Genomic DNA, 19,102 nt, shown 5'->3' with positions numbered 1-19,102 from the left:
TCATCACCTACTTTTGGAGGCAGAGGATAAGACCGGACTAACCATGATAAATAACATTAAGAGCAAAGAGTGAAATCAGGCTGCGTAAATAAGGAAAACAGTGGGCTCTGGTTCTATCATCAGGACGATCTTAATGCCGTAAGTTCAGAAAATTCTAACCATGAAAGAATACACCGCAGCAGAGGAACTGGAATCCACGAATCCCAAGATGAGACCGCATTATCTAAAAATGTCAGACCAGGAATATCAATAGAAGATAATGCCAGGCAGTAATAAAAGCCTGACAAGGATTTTTGTTCCTTTTTTAATTTTTTTCTTTTTTTTTTTTTTTAAAGTGTGGGCATAAGTGCTTGATTTTGCTTTTAATTACAGGATGTCATTCACCTTTGAGAAGCAAAGGTAAAACAAAGAGGGTTCCAAGTCAATTTAGCCTCACATCAGATAAGCAATGGAAGGGTAGAGTACCAATTTGTCTACTCTTGAAATTGTTAGTACATTCATCTCTGAGACAGGCTGGCTTTTCTGTGATTAGACTGTACCCAAATAAATCTTCATTTCATTTCCATATTTATAACATGGACTGAATACTCCTTGGATGTTGATGGACTTTGCCAAGACAGAAGAATTTGTCCCCTGAGTTAATTAAGCTAATGCTTCATAGTGGGTAGCAACAGTGTTTAACAAAAAACGAGCAACAACAGTCTGTGATTCCAGACAGTCTGGTCTGTCTTCCATCCCACTCCTTCCTAAATCCACTGGCTTGATGTAGGTCCGTAATATTCTGTCTTAGTACCACCCACGCACAGTTAACCATCACTCCTATCGACCAGATAAGGGAATCAGGACCTTGTTTGCTGACAGTAGATACAACTGGAAGCCCTACTACGGCTTCTCTCTGATACTATTCGGGAACACAATCAAGACATCTCCTTCCCTGGATAACCCAAGTTTGTCTCTAAGGGCTTACAAGAGCCATGTGTAGGATGGCAGATTACTTCTCTTCCGTCCATGTAAAAGAACTCAAAGAGAAACCTTTTGTTTATTTCACCTTCTAACTGAGTTTTAAAGATCAGCTCTAGCACTGAACCAAGGGGACATCCTTCGTGATGCAACATCATGCCACACATTGCCCCTTTCAGTTAGAGGGGCAACCTACAAGACTAGATGTTTCTACTCTAAGCTTATTTGCCTTTTTTTTTTTTTCCCCTGAAATTCCCAAAAGCGCAAACCCAAATGCCCTGCTAAAATACAGTTCTTCGCTTTGTCCTCATCACCTTCACTCCACTAATTAGCCAAAAGCAGTAATTGAGGCTGACCAGAGAGATTTGTTCTTTACAAATTCCCAAAGCTGCTTGTTTCTCTTGGCACTGTTGCGCTTTGAATGTTAAACGAATTTATTTCTCCAATTATGGCTGATGATCTCTAGCCATGAAGCTTTCCTGCTTCTTGTGGCCTCCAGAAAATGATATAATGTCAAAATTCTGGTCTCATTAGAGGTCTTTAACCAAACATACGAAGCGCCATAGGTACGTACAAACTCAGCCCAAGCTCTCTTGGGGTGTCTTACCCATATGGTACTAATTACCCTCATCAATTTTACACCATATGGGAAATTATGTGATTTGGGGAATTGGGATTCCTTTTGAACTCCCTTAACCATTGCTGATCTGCACAACATCTCACCAAATTTAAGTCTTGTAACATTAACCAGTCCAAAGAAGCTCCTCCCTTAGACCCTCCCAGTGGCAAACTGACTGGTCCTTCGTGCTCCCCAAACGTCCTGTCATCAACCAGGAGAACCGCAAAGCTGCAGGAACAACTCTGAGCACTGGGAATCCTGTGAGTGGGGCTGACACGACCTTCATCACCGGTGAGCAGAGCAGAGAGAACAGGAGTCAACTGAGCCGCCAAGCGATTCCGAGACGTGAAGAAGAATGGAACACGCTGTCACTCTGCAGTGACTGCCTTCTTGACCATATGCAAACTCGATGCATATGGACTCCAACTCCTTTGTGGCACATCTCTCCCTGACATCAGGTTTCTTTGCTTGCACCCATCTTACACTGCCTATGGGCACTTCTTCATGCTTTCCTTTAGTCTTTCACAGCAGGTGTCAGCTGAACAAGTTGAACTCTCCCTCTCCCCCTAGACCCAGAGCTTCTTCCAATTGCCTGGATAAGGCAGGGTTTTGTATCTTCAGCTCAATCCCCTCAAAATAAATAAATAAATAAATAAAATCAAAGCCACTTCTTCAGTTAAACAGGGCTGAAAGTGTTCACCAGTTTCCTGCTGTGGGACATCACTAATGTAATCACTGGAATTAGAGGAAAAAGAAACCTAGTTAGAGCGCTGCTTGTGCTGAATTATTCCTCGAAGCACATAATCTAGTATCACCTCACTCTGACTTTAACAGCTTCAATCAAATTTCCATGGGATCCTCCATAAGACCTGATTTAAATTCACAGTTCGCCCTGCTTTGAGCAAGGGGTTGGCACAGATGACCTCCAGAGATCCCTTCCAAAATCAATTATTCTATGACTCTAAAACCACAGACTTCCAGCTGTGACTTTATCTGCACTCAAAAGGGTTTGCAGCAATATAGCTGTATCCCACTTAAGATATGGCAGCAATATCACCTACTGGCAATGCAATGTTATATTCCTTATTCTCTAGTTGCAATGGTTTGCAAATGAACACAGCATGTGCCCGTTCTCTTAACTAAATAACCAATACTTGGAAAGTAATTTTTTTTTTTTCCCCTAGCATGGCTGCATCAGCTCTTTGGGTTTTCACCAGCAGATCCACACCACTTTAAGATGTGTCTTTTGTTTTATATACTAAATTCACTACAGCTTCTACAGTATTACTCAGACATAACACGAAGACAGCAAGTCCATAGTGGAGATCGTAAAGACACAAGGGTAAAGAACGGTCTCTCTGCTACAAAGATGCCTGACAAGTTAATGTCACCACGAATATAGTTCATCAGATACCAACTAAATGTCCCATTCATTCTTACACCAAAACCCTGCTGCTGGCACAGTTTTGTTATCAACCAAAAACTTACCCGTTCATAAGTTTCCTTCTTAGATCATTTCTCTTGTATCAGCTTCAATAGTGGAAAAGGTAGAAGGGCAAATTAAACATAAAAAGTCTTTTCTTTCCCAATATAATTGCATTAGTAGTTTTGGGATTAGATGCAGGCTATTTCAATTTGACTGCTGCTGCAAAACACACACATAAAAGCTGATGAACGAGATCTTCCTTTTACAGCCACGTCACATTCTGGTTTTGGATGACAAACTAGGCTTTAAAATCCCAATAAATTGAACTTGACTGGCCCATGTGCATTGAAACAAAGAGATAGTACTGGCTCCCTGGAGATAGATCTATCTAATCTAATCTAACTCTAATGACCACATTACAATTTCACCAGAGAGCAGGCTGCTTCTTGACTTCTGTGGTATGAGACAATCCTCATCCACTCCAAACATAATCACATTGGATAAAACATTAATCCAAGGCTTCAGCTGCTTGTGGTCACAACAAACCCCAGGGCAACTGCAATGGAGGAGGCAGACCTGGTGGCCGGCGCAAAATGCTTACTCAAATACAGCAACGTTTGTGGTTGAACCTTTAGAGCTGAGCCAGGAGATACCTCTGAGCCAGACAAATTTCTTCCAGTTCTTAAAGCTTCTCTTCCTGATAACTCGACCTACAAGTTCGTGAGGGTGCTGCTCCACCACAAAGAAAAGTTTGAGATGGATGTTTCATAATTCTGTGTATAAAATGAGACAGGAAATATATTAATAGGGACAGTAAAAGAACAGTCAGAATGAGGCAGAAAGATTATTTTGGGAGCCTCAAACCATGAGCTCCTTTACACAAATACTGTTTTCCTGCACGCGATTTATTTTCAAGATCCCTCTGCCAAAAAAAGCTGCTTTTACTCCTTCTGTGCCCATATTCATTGTCTTGCCTATAGCACAGCTCAGTAATTGGCTTCCTACTTCAGCAAGGCACTGCCAAGCAACAAAGAGCTTATCCATCAAATAAAATGGTTAAGGGACTGCACTTCTCAACCAATGGAGACATACTGGAATCAGGCCCATCAAGACAGTCCCACATAAGAGAAAAGAAATCAGGACAACAAGAGATGGCAAGGTTAAAGCCGTTAGAGCAAGCCCAGGCTGGTTGGATGCTGATGCTGGCTGTAAACAAGAAGGAACCGTGCAGAACTAACATTCAGTTCAGCAGTGAGGTATCAACAAGACCCCAGTGGGACCAAATGGGACCATGGCAGCATATTGACACATAGATAATTGTATTAGCTTTGCAGAGTGCTGTGTGTATGTGCCTCCGCCTGGGGAGAAACAGCAGGGATCTGAGCACAGTAGAGAGTGGGAAACCGATACGCAGCGAACAAGGAAACGGTGCAGAGCTTGAGGTTCTACCCAGCAAGGCTCAGGTGGGTGCAGGTGGGTTTTTTATTTACAATGGGTTCCCTGCACTCCACTTCTCTTCTAAAACAGCTGTGATTGCAAGAAGAGTCAGCTGCCACTGTCCCTGGAAAAAAAACGTATCTCCTCTCGGCGGTCTGAACCCCAACCCATCAAGAGGATTTCTGTGAATGGAAAAGGAGCTGCAGCCCAGAATATGGGCACTGCATGGGCCCCGCTCAAGAAGGACATGAGTGTGAGTCGAATGCCACTGAAATCTTCTAGTAACACCTCAAAGGGCTGGCAGTACGAACTAGACTTTGAAACTGTAAAGCCTAAAAAGCAAGCAATTAAATCAATTAATGGGCAAGAAATGTGTCTGGGATCACAAATCTTTAATCCCTGATTCTTTTCCTCCCACCTGATCCACTTAACCTTTCCTCCCCCAGATCCCCAGCTGTCCTGAAAGTCACAGCCTCGAGTATGACAAATCCCTGGATGATTTCTCCTCCTTCCTGAGCACTGCACCAACCTGTGCCTCATTTTGGGCAGCTCAGCACATAGCACCTTGCAAATAATCAGGGGAAATAGCCTTTTTCCTATGGAAAATCCTATATCCTAACAACAGAAGAGTGATTGCTGCCAGATGTCTCGGAACTGGTGCTGCAGAGAGACAGCTAATGGAAGCAAGATATATGAGTGCATGAAAACTGTAGGATAGGCAGTATGCAGACCCCTTCGTATAAACTGTCAGAAAAGACTACATTTCTCGGAGTTTCAAAACAACAGGTGATTTGACATCATCACTGAGCACTCCGATGTATTCTTGTCTCCCTTTTGCAACACAAAGCAAAAATAACAATTTAAGTGCTTTCTCCTTTAAGAAGCTGAAAGCCTGCAGTACTGTCAGGAAAGAAGGAGGATCTCTGCAGGTTAGAGAGTCCTGCTTTTAGCAGGAGACTGGACTATCACCAACACTAGATAAGGCTTGCTGTGGCTTTGTCCTTGAAAACCTCCAACATTGAACAAGTCACCAGGTAACAGGGGATTCAAGTGTTGCACTATTTTCCCAATGAAAATGTTTTTCCAACTCTTCAGCTGAAACTCCCAAATGACTATGTATGACCATGGCATTTTCCTTCACCATCTGGACGCAAGCATTTGGCTCTGTCATCTTTGTAACACCCCTGGCAGTAGCTACAGGCTGCCGTTGGATCACTCCTTTGCCTACTCTCCATCAGAGACAGGACACAAAGCTCCCTCAGCCTCTTCTTGTAGGCCATGTGCTCTAGGTCCTTGATTGCCCCTACTCTAGACCCTCTCCAGCTCTTCAACATCCCTCTTCAACTGGAGGACTCAAGACTGGATAACAGCCTTACCAGCAGGGAGTAAAGGTGAACTATAACTCATCTCAGTCTACTGTCCAGACTTCTCCTGAAGCAACCCATATCCAGTTTGCTTTATTGGCAATGATAGCATCCATTGGACTCATATTTGACCTGGTGTCCACCACCTACCCCAGGTCCTTTTGACAAGGAATAAAGAAAAATAAAAGGCATATTTTGAGATGGTGCCTAAGATGGAGGAGCTCCATAATGTCCATGGCAACATGGATAGATGGTAAGTCATATGGTGATGTTAGCTACCTCACTGCTACTTGCAATAAATACAACATAGAGCTTCAATGAGAACACAGCTGTTCACTGTGTTATGGAAGCATGGGGAAATGGGTGAAGAGGAATATTAAGAGTAAAGACAAGCATGCCATGACACTCTGGAGCACATCAAGATAAAGCTCTGTTTTAGTAATCATAGGGCATTAGTTCTGCTCTGAATAAAAACTTGTGACTGAAGATAAGTGCTTGAGATTTGACTTTCAATTCTTCTCTGAAACTCATAAAACCACTGAGCGTAGGAAACTGTTGCTCTTCCCTTTTATCTCAGTGTCCATTCATTCAAGAATAGTGATACTCAAAGCTCTGGGAGATAATTCCTCAGCTGGTGCAAACCATTGTGCCAGCAATGAAGTTAACCCAGCCAGACATCCACACTGGCCTTGCAATTTTGCTAAACAAACTCATCATATTGAAAAGCTAACTCCAGTTGCTCCACCACTATCACATTGGTGTCTTCTGCTTTTGACCACCCAAATTAGTTTGTTCTCCTTCCCAGAAATCAGTATGCAGTTTTGTTGTGACAAAAGAGTTTCCATACCAGACCGGTCACATCGGTTCCCTAGATGTGAAATGGCTCAAATCTGACAGTTTCCAGGAGAACATTACAGTACTCATCTATCTTCACTGCACCTCCTCAGAAGAGATTGGGGGGTGAGGGGGAGTGGTGGTGGAAGAGAGGAAATGAATCATGAGCAAAGGGAATTTTTGGAGGGAAGGAAGAATAAAACTTTTAACGTACCTAGAGACAGTGACACACTGCTGTGTTTTAGCCACTGCTGGCAACCACTTGTGTTCTGCTTTTGAACTAGGCTGGGGCAGCTGGGCCATGCAGCTGGTAAGTGCGCACACAGCTCAGGTAATTAAATGCCCTCCAATAGCTGCTACCGTTCTCTCACAGGTCTAAGGCAAAGCATGTTCCCACACACAACCAAGGGTCTGCAAGGCACTTCAGCGTGCCTTTGCTGTGTGACGCAGGTATTTCTCTTTCAAAGTAACACAGTTGCCAACACCTTTATCATTCCATGGGGACCTTCAACCCCACCAGCCCCTTAAGTGCTTCATTACCTCCAGCGTGCTCCTGCAGAGCTCCCATCCCAGGTGAGCTATATGAGCACAGTTCTCCGCCAGCTAAAGAAAGCAGAGTGAACTGCAGGAGATCAGAATCTGTGCAAATCAGGTCTAACAGCCTATCTACCATTACTCTTTGTTCCTGCAAGTTTGGCCTCGTTTACTGCAAAATATCTAGGACAAAAGGCAAGACAGCAACAAGAAACCACCTTTGAGACTGAAATTATTGCATGTTTCTTTTCATGAGATCCTGTGGGAGAGAAGATGCTTGCTCCTCTGCACGGACTCTCTAAGTGGCTATGGAGATCAGCCAAATAACGTAACTGAGGCACCTGAGCTGCATGTACATCCCCAAAGCTTTCTTGTTTTTAAGTTAGAAACTGCTGCCTCAAGTCATAAAAATACTATGTTTTGAAATTGTATTGATATGTTCTTGGCACAGGAAAAAAAATAAAGTGCAAATGCAAACAATACAGAAACTTGAGCTGCCCTTTGTTTCTGCAGGACTTAAAACACTAAGGGGAAAACCTAAGCAACAGATTAAATTGATCCATGGAAAGATGTAGGCTGTTAGGACTGGTACGCAGATACCTATTTGAAACTAGCTTGAGCACATGAAGGCATAAACTTCCCTTTGAAGTTTCTAGGTTGCTCCCATCAGGTTCCTTGAGATGGCACTGCTGGAGACATCATCCTGAGGAATCGACTCCAAGGCAAGTCCCTTTTTAAAGCAAGCTACCTCAGGGACATTTTTTGTGAAGCAACACCACCAGGAACAAGCTTCACTTGCTCTCTTCATGACAGCTCTGCTCTCCCTCCTCTGCAGCCCCACCTACAATCCATCACCCTTCCGATTGAAGTTATGATCTAATGGCTCAAGATGATACAGAAAGGTCATTTAAACATGCAAAGAATACGAACATATGCACATATGTATGCATAGATGTATGTACATCCCTCTTTTTCTGATTCTACATCATTTGCTCATGACACTGGTAGAGGGAAAGAATAAAGAGGGAAACCAGCAGTTGCTCACATGGATCAACACTTCCAGGCTCTCTCTTTTGCAGCTCATCTCACTCATACTTGTGGTTTCAACATGTGATTCACATTAGGCCCCTCTGCTCTCCATTTGATGGTTCTGCTGAACAGATGTGAATTTATTTAGTCACAGAGCCTGCTCTTTACACTGCCTCTTTGTAGAACAGATGGGATTTTTTTTTTTTTTCTGTTCAACAATATTCAGATAACGATCATACCCAGTGCACAGGTTTGCTTGACGATTTCGTATGAAAAGGAACAACACATGAACACAGACATGATCTCACAGCAGCACTCTCCAGCAGCTAGGACACACCGCAAGAGGCAATGGTACTGATGGAGAATGCCAAACTGCAACACCAGCAACATCTAGAGAAGCCCAAGATCTCAGGGATCCCTGAGGCCAGCCCCATAACTTCAGGAAAAGGAGTGATGCACGCTGCATCTAGGAGGGTCCAGAAGACACCACTCCACCAACCACCCATCGCAAAGAGCATCTCCCCACACGAAAGCTCTGGTGGAAGAGTAAGCTGAAGGGTAAGCTCCTGCAACATTCATGGGGACATGAAACCATGCGCATCTCCTGGGACTCCTCAGCATGGTGAAATAGCCTGGAAAAGCTATTCGCTCCCTGTGTGGGCATTCTTCTTTCTGCACTGAGAGTGCCTTTGGCAATGGATGAAGCAGAACTGCACAAAGGCCCTCTCAGAGCAGAATAAGACTGCCCACATGAGAAGTACGCTCGGAACAGCTATTGCACTTTAAATTCACACCCTGGCTTTGTTTCACAAGACTCTCCCTGTGCAGAAAGGCCCTAGGCTTCAGATTCAATTTCTGCCCGTATTATCAATAACCGAGCACCGCTCCCACCCGAGGATAGGATATGGACTACACAAGAGGCCAAAGTACAATCTGGGAGGAGAAGGATGAGCTTCACCCTCACTTTGTGCTATCCTGTATACGGTTGCGCCTCTGTATTGCTTTAATGACTAAACACCGATGACTTCACCCTAGCAAACGGCCCTGCTATGTGGGTAAATGATCTCTGCTTTACCACAGAAACCAAGCGCAGGATGTGTGTACAGGACACACGCAAATGTCATGCCCGCACCTGTGCGAGGAGCTAATCCTTTTCCAAAAGCTGCAGTCCCGTCCCTGAGTCACAGCTTCGCCCTCCATGCGTTGCCCACCTGTTACAAAGATGACCTCAGTTTCTAGGAGAATCTACTTAGGACTTTCATTAACTCACCAGAAACAAAAAAGAAATATATACACATACACACACACTTTAAATGTGGTTATATGAAAACTTGGGTTATCTGGAGAATGAGGCTCCAAGTTTCAGAAGGGAAGCAAAAGTGGAATTCTCTGCTTGAAAGGCACCCGGGACACAGCCATTAACACCACTCCCTGAGGGCCCTAAAGCTGAACACTTATAACAGTAGAAAAATATGTGTGGCTTTCTTTGGGGGGGGGGGGGTGTGATACAATTAAGCAGTATTAAAAAGATAGTAGATATTAGGCACCAAAATATTTTCAGTAAGAGAAGACTGGAACTGAGAAGGACAGCTGAGTTCCTTGCAGGGAGAGAGGCACTTCCAGCTACAAAGCACCTCATGTCTTCTGAGAGTTTTTTTCTTTCTTTTTCTTCTTTTTCCTTTTTTCTTGGCAAGTTCTGAGCAACCCGGTGTAATTTTCATTCCTATTAATGATGATGCTATCCAACTATTTTGTGTATGGACCATACAACAGCACTTCGCTCTTTTGTACATCTTAGGAAGAAGCAACAAAGCAAAACACTGTGAAAGAGAGACTTTCATGAGTCGAAAGCAAATTTATGTGACCAATTCCCAGAGGCTGGTTGCCTAACCTTCAGTATGAGCCTTCAATAACTTTCTCTGAGCAGTCAAACAATGCGCTTTCTTTCCTCCATGTAAGTAAAATAAAATTCCCTCCCACTTTGTCCCACCTGCTCTGCAGACCTGGTGGGGCCGGTGCTCCTGCTGGGGCAGGACAGATGACAGGACTGACCAAGGAATCGGGAACAGGGCTCCCCTGCCATCCCTTCAGGCCATGTAGGAAATCTTTCCAGGCATCACTCCTCATCTGCATCTGTCACCTCCATCCAAGACACTGGGGACAACATTTAGCCCCTTCTTTACAACACACTGAGCTCAGAGACAAAGAGTGCTCTGTAAGGGCTATCCCACTGCGAAGTGCACAGAGCTGAAAGGCATCCAAAATGCAAAGTACGGATATACAGACTTCAGTGGAGGGTTAAAACTGAGGGGGAGCGGAGCTATCTCAGCTGGCAAAGTCTCATGATGGATAGCAGTGAGCTGTTCAGAAGAAAATTAAGAAAACATTTTGAATGCCCTCCTAAAAAGGAACAAATAGGTTCAACACTCCAACAGAAGGGGATTTTTTGCATCTCTGAATGATAGCGCTTCGCTTTTATGGCCTGCGGCTGCTTGGGAAATTCAAAGCTATTTCTCTGAAGAATTCACTTGGACAAGCTTTATGGCTTTGATCAGTTAACTATTTTTTAATGCTAATCCACCCCAGTGATATTTGTCCTCCTTTTCCCCATGTGCACAGAAGCACAGACACAGACAAATACTACACAAAAGCAAACATTAGCCAGATGAACAGCCAGGAACAATGACATCCAGAGCCCATAACCAAACACCAACTTCATTCTGTTTTATTCTTTTCTCTTCTAGCCGCTCAAGATCCTTTGGCCCAGTATGACCTGCTAATGGAAATTTAGGAATCAAATTTCAGTGCCCAGCAGGTATAATGCTCACACAGTGATTTTGCCACAACTATTCTCACTGAAGTAAAAAATCTAAATAATTTCCCCTAAAAGTTGCAATAAAACATGTGGCTGAAAGGCTTTATTTGAAACTTAACACAAACCCTGGGCTGCAAGTGCTGCCCCATCCTCCAAATGAACAAATAAAGGTGCAGAAATAACTATTTGCTTACATTGATGGAGCAAAGATTAAAAGCGAGCCAAGAACAGGACTGAAGTTAGCAGGCACCAATCACCTCACTGGACTTGCTCTAACCTCCCCCATAATCTCAGACTTATAACCTGAGCACCACGATAAGCAAAACTCCATTTACAATCTCAGCATATAAACTTGTCGCCTTGTTTAGGACACCGAAGTCTAACTGCGTACCAGGTACACGCCGAGTATCTAAGCTAATACTCGATTATCTCTTATATTAGTTGCACCACTGTGACATCCTATGACATCTATAGCAGCCACTACACCAAAAAAAAAATCCCAAGTAAGGAACAGTCCCTGCTCTGCAGTACCTTTGGTATTCAGGCTGCTATCTAAACTTTGCTTGCTGTCTTCGGGTAACAGATTTAGGCAGTATTTCCTGTGGCAGAGAATTACACAGGCTGATTACCCTCCGCGGAAAAGTGAAGAAATCCTGGAAGCAATTTTCTGTCTCAATTGTTCCCAGAGCACAGGAACAATCTTTTAGCCCTCTTCCTATTTTCTGCTCAATGCCATCCAGGCTCAGCAGGCAGAATCCATCACTCCACCGCCTCGGGTCTGGGTCCTGCAAACACTCACCCAGGTGAAACTTTACAGATGAGTAGCATACTTCAACAAGCATCAGCCTTGAACTTGGCCACAAAGTTTTTAGAGGACAAAAAGAATGGAATGAGATAGGTGAGAAACTCAAAGTACCTGGGAAATGTTCGGTCCTGGTAGGAGCAGACCTATCTCAAGAGCGTAGCACAGATAAACAGTGTTTCTGATGCATACCTCTTAACCTAGCTCTTTCAAAATTCATTACCAGATTTTTAAAGGAAATGAGGAAAGAGCAGCTGCACCTGAGAATTGTGCATCACAGGTAGAGCTCCTAAGACAATAGATCATTTTCTCAAACTAAAAATTTCATTACCATGGGCACCAGAGGTGGGGGGAGGACAGACATTTTCTACATGGGGAAAAAAAACCCACAACACTTTTAAAAGAAAAATCTAAATTCTGATGGCTTTCTACCAGAGCCTGAAAGCATTTCCATGCAAAACTCCCATCCCAGCGCTGACGGCATTTGCAGGTGTGGAAGGCTGGTTTCCAGTTTCTGAAGCACTCGTGTAGACGACATAGCCCAGGAGGCACTACCATCCCAGTGCATAGGGGACACCCAGGCTGCAGGGACTGAGGAGATGTGGTTTGGCTACAAGACTGACTCACAACGACAGGGAAAGGATGGGTACCGCATACCAACCCGCACCCCTCCAGATATGCTGCAGCACTGCCTCCAAATATGTATTTGTCAACATTTTGACAACAAATACTTTTTACCCATTTACATGCCCACACTCAGAATTATTCAATCAGAACCTTATTTTCCACCCAAGAGAGTTTTGACAGAAAATGTTCAATTTGCCCTAATCAATGGACCTTAAGCATCAGTCAATTTTTTTTCTTGAATTGACACATTGGTGCCACAGCGGGAAACAAGCTCCTTAGATAATCTGCCTCCAAAGGCAGGTACTGACCTTTCCGTTGTGTTATTACTTTTTTTAATAAAGGTAACATTTAAAATATCGTTACTTTTCAGCTGATGCTGCTGGGAGAGAGGGAGGGAAGGGGGCTGCATGCCTGCTGCAGAATCGCATGGCCAATCTTAGTTTTCAAATGAGGAATTTGGTAGTAAACAACCTTTTCCTTGTACACAAACATTTTTAATTTCATGCCCTGCTAATCATACATCTGTTAGAGCTCCTTTTCCATCCATTGCAGTAATGATAATAAAAGAAAAAATCATCACACTAACAATGTGGTTTGTCTAAAATTAAAATTGAATAATAATCAATTTTTCTCTGCAGGATGAGGGAATGCAGCAAGCAGCAGCACTTGCTTAATGAAGGTGACAAAGACACAGTTTGAAGAGTGACACCTTCACATCGGCCCTGCCGGTGACCCTCGCTGCTGGCAGCCCCTCTTCCCCAGGCGCATTCCGTAGAAGCCTTTTTGGGACTGGCTTCACCGGATGGCTTCTCTCAGGCTTCCTGGTGGTCCACGCCAGACATCACCACCAGCAGAGCCTCTCATGCCATCATTGTCGCACCCACCAGCCACCTCCTTCCCCCCTTCCTTTCCCCTCTATTTTTTCTTTTGTCTCCTCCATCAGCAGGATTTGTGAGAGATGCCACAGTGACGCCTCCACCTTCCCAAATCTCTTTCCACCGGTGAGACCCAGTGGGCCTCAGTGTACCAAACTTCAGACATGTTCATTGCCCTTACCTGTGCCTTCCACATACGAGAGCTGGCTAATGTGCCACTCAAAAGTGCACTTAAATATGTGATTACACCCCTGAAAACAAGTTCTTATCATCTCTTCAATAACATTAGTTAAAGAGTTGAGGTTGTTATTTAATAGACGTGCCCAGCTGAAACATCCAGTTAATCAGGCCCCAAGAAACACCCACAATTAAGACGACCATCTGATCTGACCTAAAGAAGAAATTTTTTTATGATAAGACACCAGAACACATTGCCCAGAGAAGTTGTGGATGCCACATCATTGAAGTGTTCAAAGGCAGGTTGGATGGCGCTTTGAATAACCTGATATAATGAAAGATGTCCCTGCTCGTGACAGGGGGGGTGGACTAGATGATCTTTAAAGTTCCCTTCCAACCCAAACCTTTCTATGATTTTATGATTCTAAGATTTACTGTCTTGCATTGACGACACTCCTCTTTTCCGGACTGCTGAAAACAGCTTTTGCCTTTTTAGACTCCTCCTGTTCCCATAGCTGTGCTGGGCCAACTCCAAATCAGAAATAGTGCACTTGTAAGACCTACGCAACGTTAACTGCAAGTTTTAATAAGCAATGGGAATCCATCTGAAGCCCCAGGCAATGTGGCACAAAGACATTACGGGCAGAGGTACATGGCTCTGCCACACCCGAGACTCCTCTTTGGCCCCCAGTCTTCATATTAGCATGCCGAACCCTCTCCTTCCAGAGGCTGTTTTCTAAAGCACAGTTACCTACATAAGCTCTCCTTTGTCTTCATCATGAAGTGCAGTTGTTTGAGTAATCGGCTTTAAGGAGACTTGCGAGTTAACTACTATCAATTAATTCCTCCCATTTTGCAGATAAGCAAACAAAAGAACAAAAAAAAAAGGGAAATACCCTGGTCTAAATTCAGAGGGGAGTTCAGAGCACCAGCACACTCCTTGACCTGGGTCCAGAGTAACGAAAGCCACTGGGGAGAGGACGTTGGCATCCCCAGCCCACTGCTGCTCCTCCTCCTCCTCCTCCAGAAGCAACACCGACCCTGCCCTGCGCAACAACCCCTTCAGCTCCCACGAGGACGCACAGGCAGCCTTGAGATCTTTATTTTACTTGTCCCTTCATGCTAAAGCCATAGGGATTAGAAATGTGACTGTACAAGCCAGCTTTTTATTACTCAAGAGACAGTTTTACCCCAGCTGCCCCAATTGCAGAGTTACACCTGGAGGCATCAGCGCTGCTTGGACAGGGCTCATTTCCACCAGCGCCGCTGCCTGAGCCCCAGCACAAAGTGGGCCTGGGGCAAACACTGGGGACACAAGGTAAAGGTGATCAAAACCAGGCTGGACCTGAGACTAGGTGAACAAGATCGGCATGAACACAGGCGTTGATGCATCCCATCTGTCAATACACAAAAGCATTCAGCTCAGGATTCTTCCGACCTCTAATCAAAGTGCATTCAGTCAAACAGCTCTACCAGAATTAACAGTGAAAAGGGAGGGGGAAGGAATAAAAAAAGACTTTGTTGAGCAAAAGTACTCTGAGACACATTTGATGTAATAGTCATATGATTAACAAACTGTCATATCAAAGTTTTCTGCAAAGTAGGAACACTCTGACAGTTCATATTTTAAAAACTGACATTTTGATTCATTACTGTAAATAGCACTCTGTATTAAATATTGTGACAAGGCATACAGTGTATTTTTTGAGCTCTATAACATTTAGGAAGTACTGAATTTTTTTTTTAATTTTTTTTTTTTTTTTAAAGCATGTATAATATCAAAAGCAGTTAAAGCAGAACTCCAAGAAAGCTTCTAGAGGAGAGAATCATTATTTCTGAAATAACCTACTTCTCTGCCGTCATCTCAAGCACTGCTGGGAACTTTGGCCCACAAGGATCTTAATGTACTGTTTGCATAATAAAATAGGGAATTGTCTCGCGGAACAAGAGAGCTATAAGGAAAGTGGCTACATTAAATAATGTAAAATTACTCACTAGCAAATAATCCTGAAGCTTGTTGGCATAAGAGGAGGAACACTAAAAGGTGCTGAATTACCACTCGGAACATCTGAGAGTGCAGGTTCATAACCAAGATAAACAACGTGATGCCCAAATGTGCATCCTGCTTATCCCCTCAGCCTTTAGTCAGATGTTTTGCCCCCTCCTCTGTCTCAGCACTCACATCTAGAAAGGATAAAAGTGACTATATGGGCAGAAATGAGGGTTGGGGACACAGAGACAGCAGAACCACCTCTTCTAGCAACAGTACAAGCTCCGACTGGTTGAACCTGTCATGAAACCACCCCTGAGCTAAGTTATTGCCCACCTCCCCTGAGATTCAGAGACCATTACATCCTTCTCAGCAGCTCTGCTTTGTCTATTTAGACCGCTAGCTCTCAGGGAGAGGTGTCTCTCCCTGGGCATACCTATGCAAGGAGACTTCAGTCAGTCCCCTGGGACCTGCTGAAACCCAACTGTGGGCAGAGAGCTGCCATCAACCCCTGCAGCCCAGCAGAGCCGTGCCCATCAGAGGCAGGGCAGGCAGCACTCCCTCACTGCCAGGGCTGCCCAGATGCAGCTATTGAGGACTTCTCCTTGCACAGGGGTCCACAGCAGGGCAACTCAAACCATAGGGATGCTGTGAGCCACCAGAACCAACCCACCGACCAAGACCACTTAATCCCCTTACCACTCCCCACCAAGTCCCTCCCAGCTCATGGATCCCTTTCCCTGGATCACCAGTATCAAGGCAAACAGGGCCCAGAAGCAGTAACGCAAACGTTTTGCGTTTCCTCAAAAGCAGCCCATGTGATAGAAAAATTAAAACCAATAGCTCCAGCTGACATGGAAAGACCTGATGGAGCAGCAGAGGAAAACCAGAGGCTGCCTAGCCTGTTTGCAAGATGCTCAGGTGTTATTAGGACTGCAGTCAAGGGCTTTAGAAAGAAAAATGGTTACCATTATCATTACTTGCAGCCAGCTGCAAGTGGAGCTCTGGGCTCAGCCTACTGAGAGAATGGATATGCTGCCATAAACACGAGCCTGGTCCAGGACATGGCGAGGCAGTCACGCGTGCTGAAGATGGATCACAATGCTGTTTCAACAGGGGTCTGATCCAGCCTGCGTTTCCCTAGGAGCAGCTACACACCACTCACATGCTGGAAGTCTTGTGGATGGGTTTGCATGCCAGCAAGTGTGGTAGTAGTAGTGGTCTAGCCAGACATCCAAAACATATTGGCACCACTATAATTTGTCCATTCACCAATATGTTTTCCTAAAAACGCCCATATGCTTTTCCTGCAGTTCCCATATGCTTTTGCAAAGAGAAACAAAAACATTTTGTTAGTTGTGAGCGATTGATCCCCGCATATTTCACAGAAGTCAAGTGGAAAAACAACAACAAAAAGCAGTCAGCTGCTTCCCCCTCCCTTTCCTCTCTGTTCACGGAGGGAACTGTGAAGAGCAGGAAAAAAATTCAGCCCACAGCAAAATACACACGCAGCTCATTTTCTGCACTGCAAGATATTCTAGGAATTACAGGAGGAATCTTCATTAAAAACAAGCTACCAAAGATCTGGCAGCCAGTGGCATACCAGACAGTAATTCAGTGTCGGGTGTTCGGCGCTAGCTCGGGTCCTCACCACGGGTAGCACAGCCCACAGGAACCCCTTCAACCTCCCGGAGAGGCACATCAAACGAGCCTGAGGGTGGGGGGACAGCGGGATAAAGGAGTTACAGCGTTTCTGATTCAGGGGACAGCTCATCTAATGCCAAATCTATCTACCCCTGCAGGTACAAAGCCCCAGCTTGTGTATAGGGCTTCCCAGGGAGACGCTGCCTTGCTCATGCAAACCCCAAAGCAGCGAGGGTGCGCGGGGAGGCTGCTCGGTTCAACTGGGAGCAGGCACGTGGGTGTACAAGTATGCGTGTGTCAAGGCTGGAGCATGTGGGAACCAAAGCTGTTTAGTTAGAGACTCATTAAGAAATGCGGCAGACCCGGGGCCAAACGTTCAAAGAGGAGCAGTGTGAAACATTTCTCTGGAGAAAGATTAGCGCGTGTTCTTCTTTACACAAATAAAATTAAAGAGAGAATCATAATATGGACAAATCAATTAACTTCTGAAAAGCCAAGGGCGCTGCATGCAACAGCAGACGAGTGGGGAAGAGCTTTGTTACAGGGACACTGAAGCAATGCATAGCCTTTCTTCCCTGGAAAAGAAATTCAGCTATTGCTGCACGAAGTACTGATGTTAGCCTTTGTCTTCACCACACTCACTGTTAGAGGAACACAGCTGCTTCCTCCCCAAAATGGCCATACATGCACCTTATATTCCTATAACCCTATGCGTGAAGAGCTTGGGATCATTTCTGTGAGGACTGTGAAAAACACACAAAGGCAGACGCCAAAGGACTCCTGCAGTGCTCAACTTGGCACTTTCAGCATTAAGGTAGGAGTTTGAGGCTGACCTTCTATATAGGACATCCAGACCAGCATGCACCCTTCTACCAGCATGACAACTTTCTGTGATGCAGTCCTATGTTCTACAATTCTCCTGCAAATTTAACCAGGAATGCTCTTTGCAAAGTTAGCGTTTTCTTACAATGATCTAATCTCATGCAAAGCCTAATGAGAGCCCGGATGCAATAGGTCAAGAGCCCAATTTTCCATGGAAAGCAAGCTGAAAAGATAAATCAATCTCTTGGACAGGACACAGAGTAAAAAAAAACAATTTGTTGGAGACAGCTTGCTTGGTGAGATACGTTTTATGATACATTTTTGTCCTGAGAAGAGTTGCAAGCACCTGAATATCTGACTTCACCACTCACAAATATATTGATGCTGTTAATTAAGCTTTGAATAGAAAGCAGAACTAATACTGTCTCATTTAGTTAACACTATATAAGGATGGGCTTCTTCCTAGATTTCATATTTACAGCAACCCACTGGGACAGTTTATTAGACTTAGCCAGGAAAGCTGCCACAGAGAGTGAGACTAACAGAAGAGCTGCCATTAATCTTCCATAACCCAGCAACTGGGAAGACCAGGCCTTGAACCAAATTCTACTCTCTTGCTATTAATCTCCTGTCCTCTACTTATTAATCCCATGTCTGTCTTTGTCTTTCAACATTTATTAATGTCCCCAACTGTTTGCAGTAAACAGGATGCTGAAATCTCATCTCCAGCTAGCCGTAATTTACACGACAAAAAAAAACTCACAAAAAATAAAGCCAAGAAGAGGGTAAAGAAGAAAGGAGAGATGTGCATTGCGTATCGAAAGGGCAGGATGCATTTATATACTCAGTGACACAACAGGGTAAAGAAGAAGCACTCCCAACATCTTTTCATTCCCAAGACAAGTAACATCAAGGCAAACGAAGTAGCTCCACTAGTCGATTAGGGGACTGGAACATCTTTCTTGTGAGGAAAGGCTGAGGAACTTGGGTCTTTTTAGTCTGGAGAAGAGAAGACTGAGGGGGGATCTCAGCAATGCTTATAAATACTTAAAGGGAGGGTGCCAGGAGGATGGGAGCAGTCTTTTTTCAGTGGTGCCCAGTGATAGAAAAAGAGGTAACAGGCACAAACTTGAACATAGGAAGTTCC

The sequence above is a fragment of the Charadrius vociferus genome, unplaced genomic scaffold, assembly GCF_000708025.1.
Source record: "Charadrius vociferus isolate BGI_N301 unplaced genomic scaffold, ASM70802v2 scaffold214, whole genome shotgun sequence".
Classification (NCBI taxonomy): Eukaryota; Metazoa; Chordata; class Aves; order Charadriiformes; family Charadriidae; genus Charadrius; species Charadrius vociferus.
Note: the sequence above shows the minus strand (reverse complement) of the source record.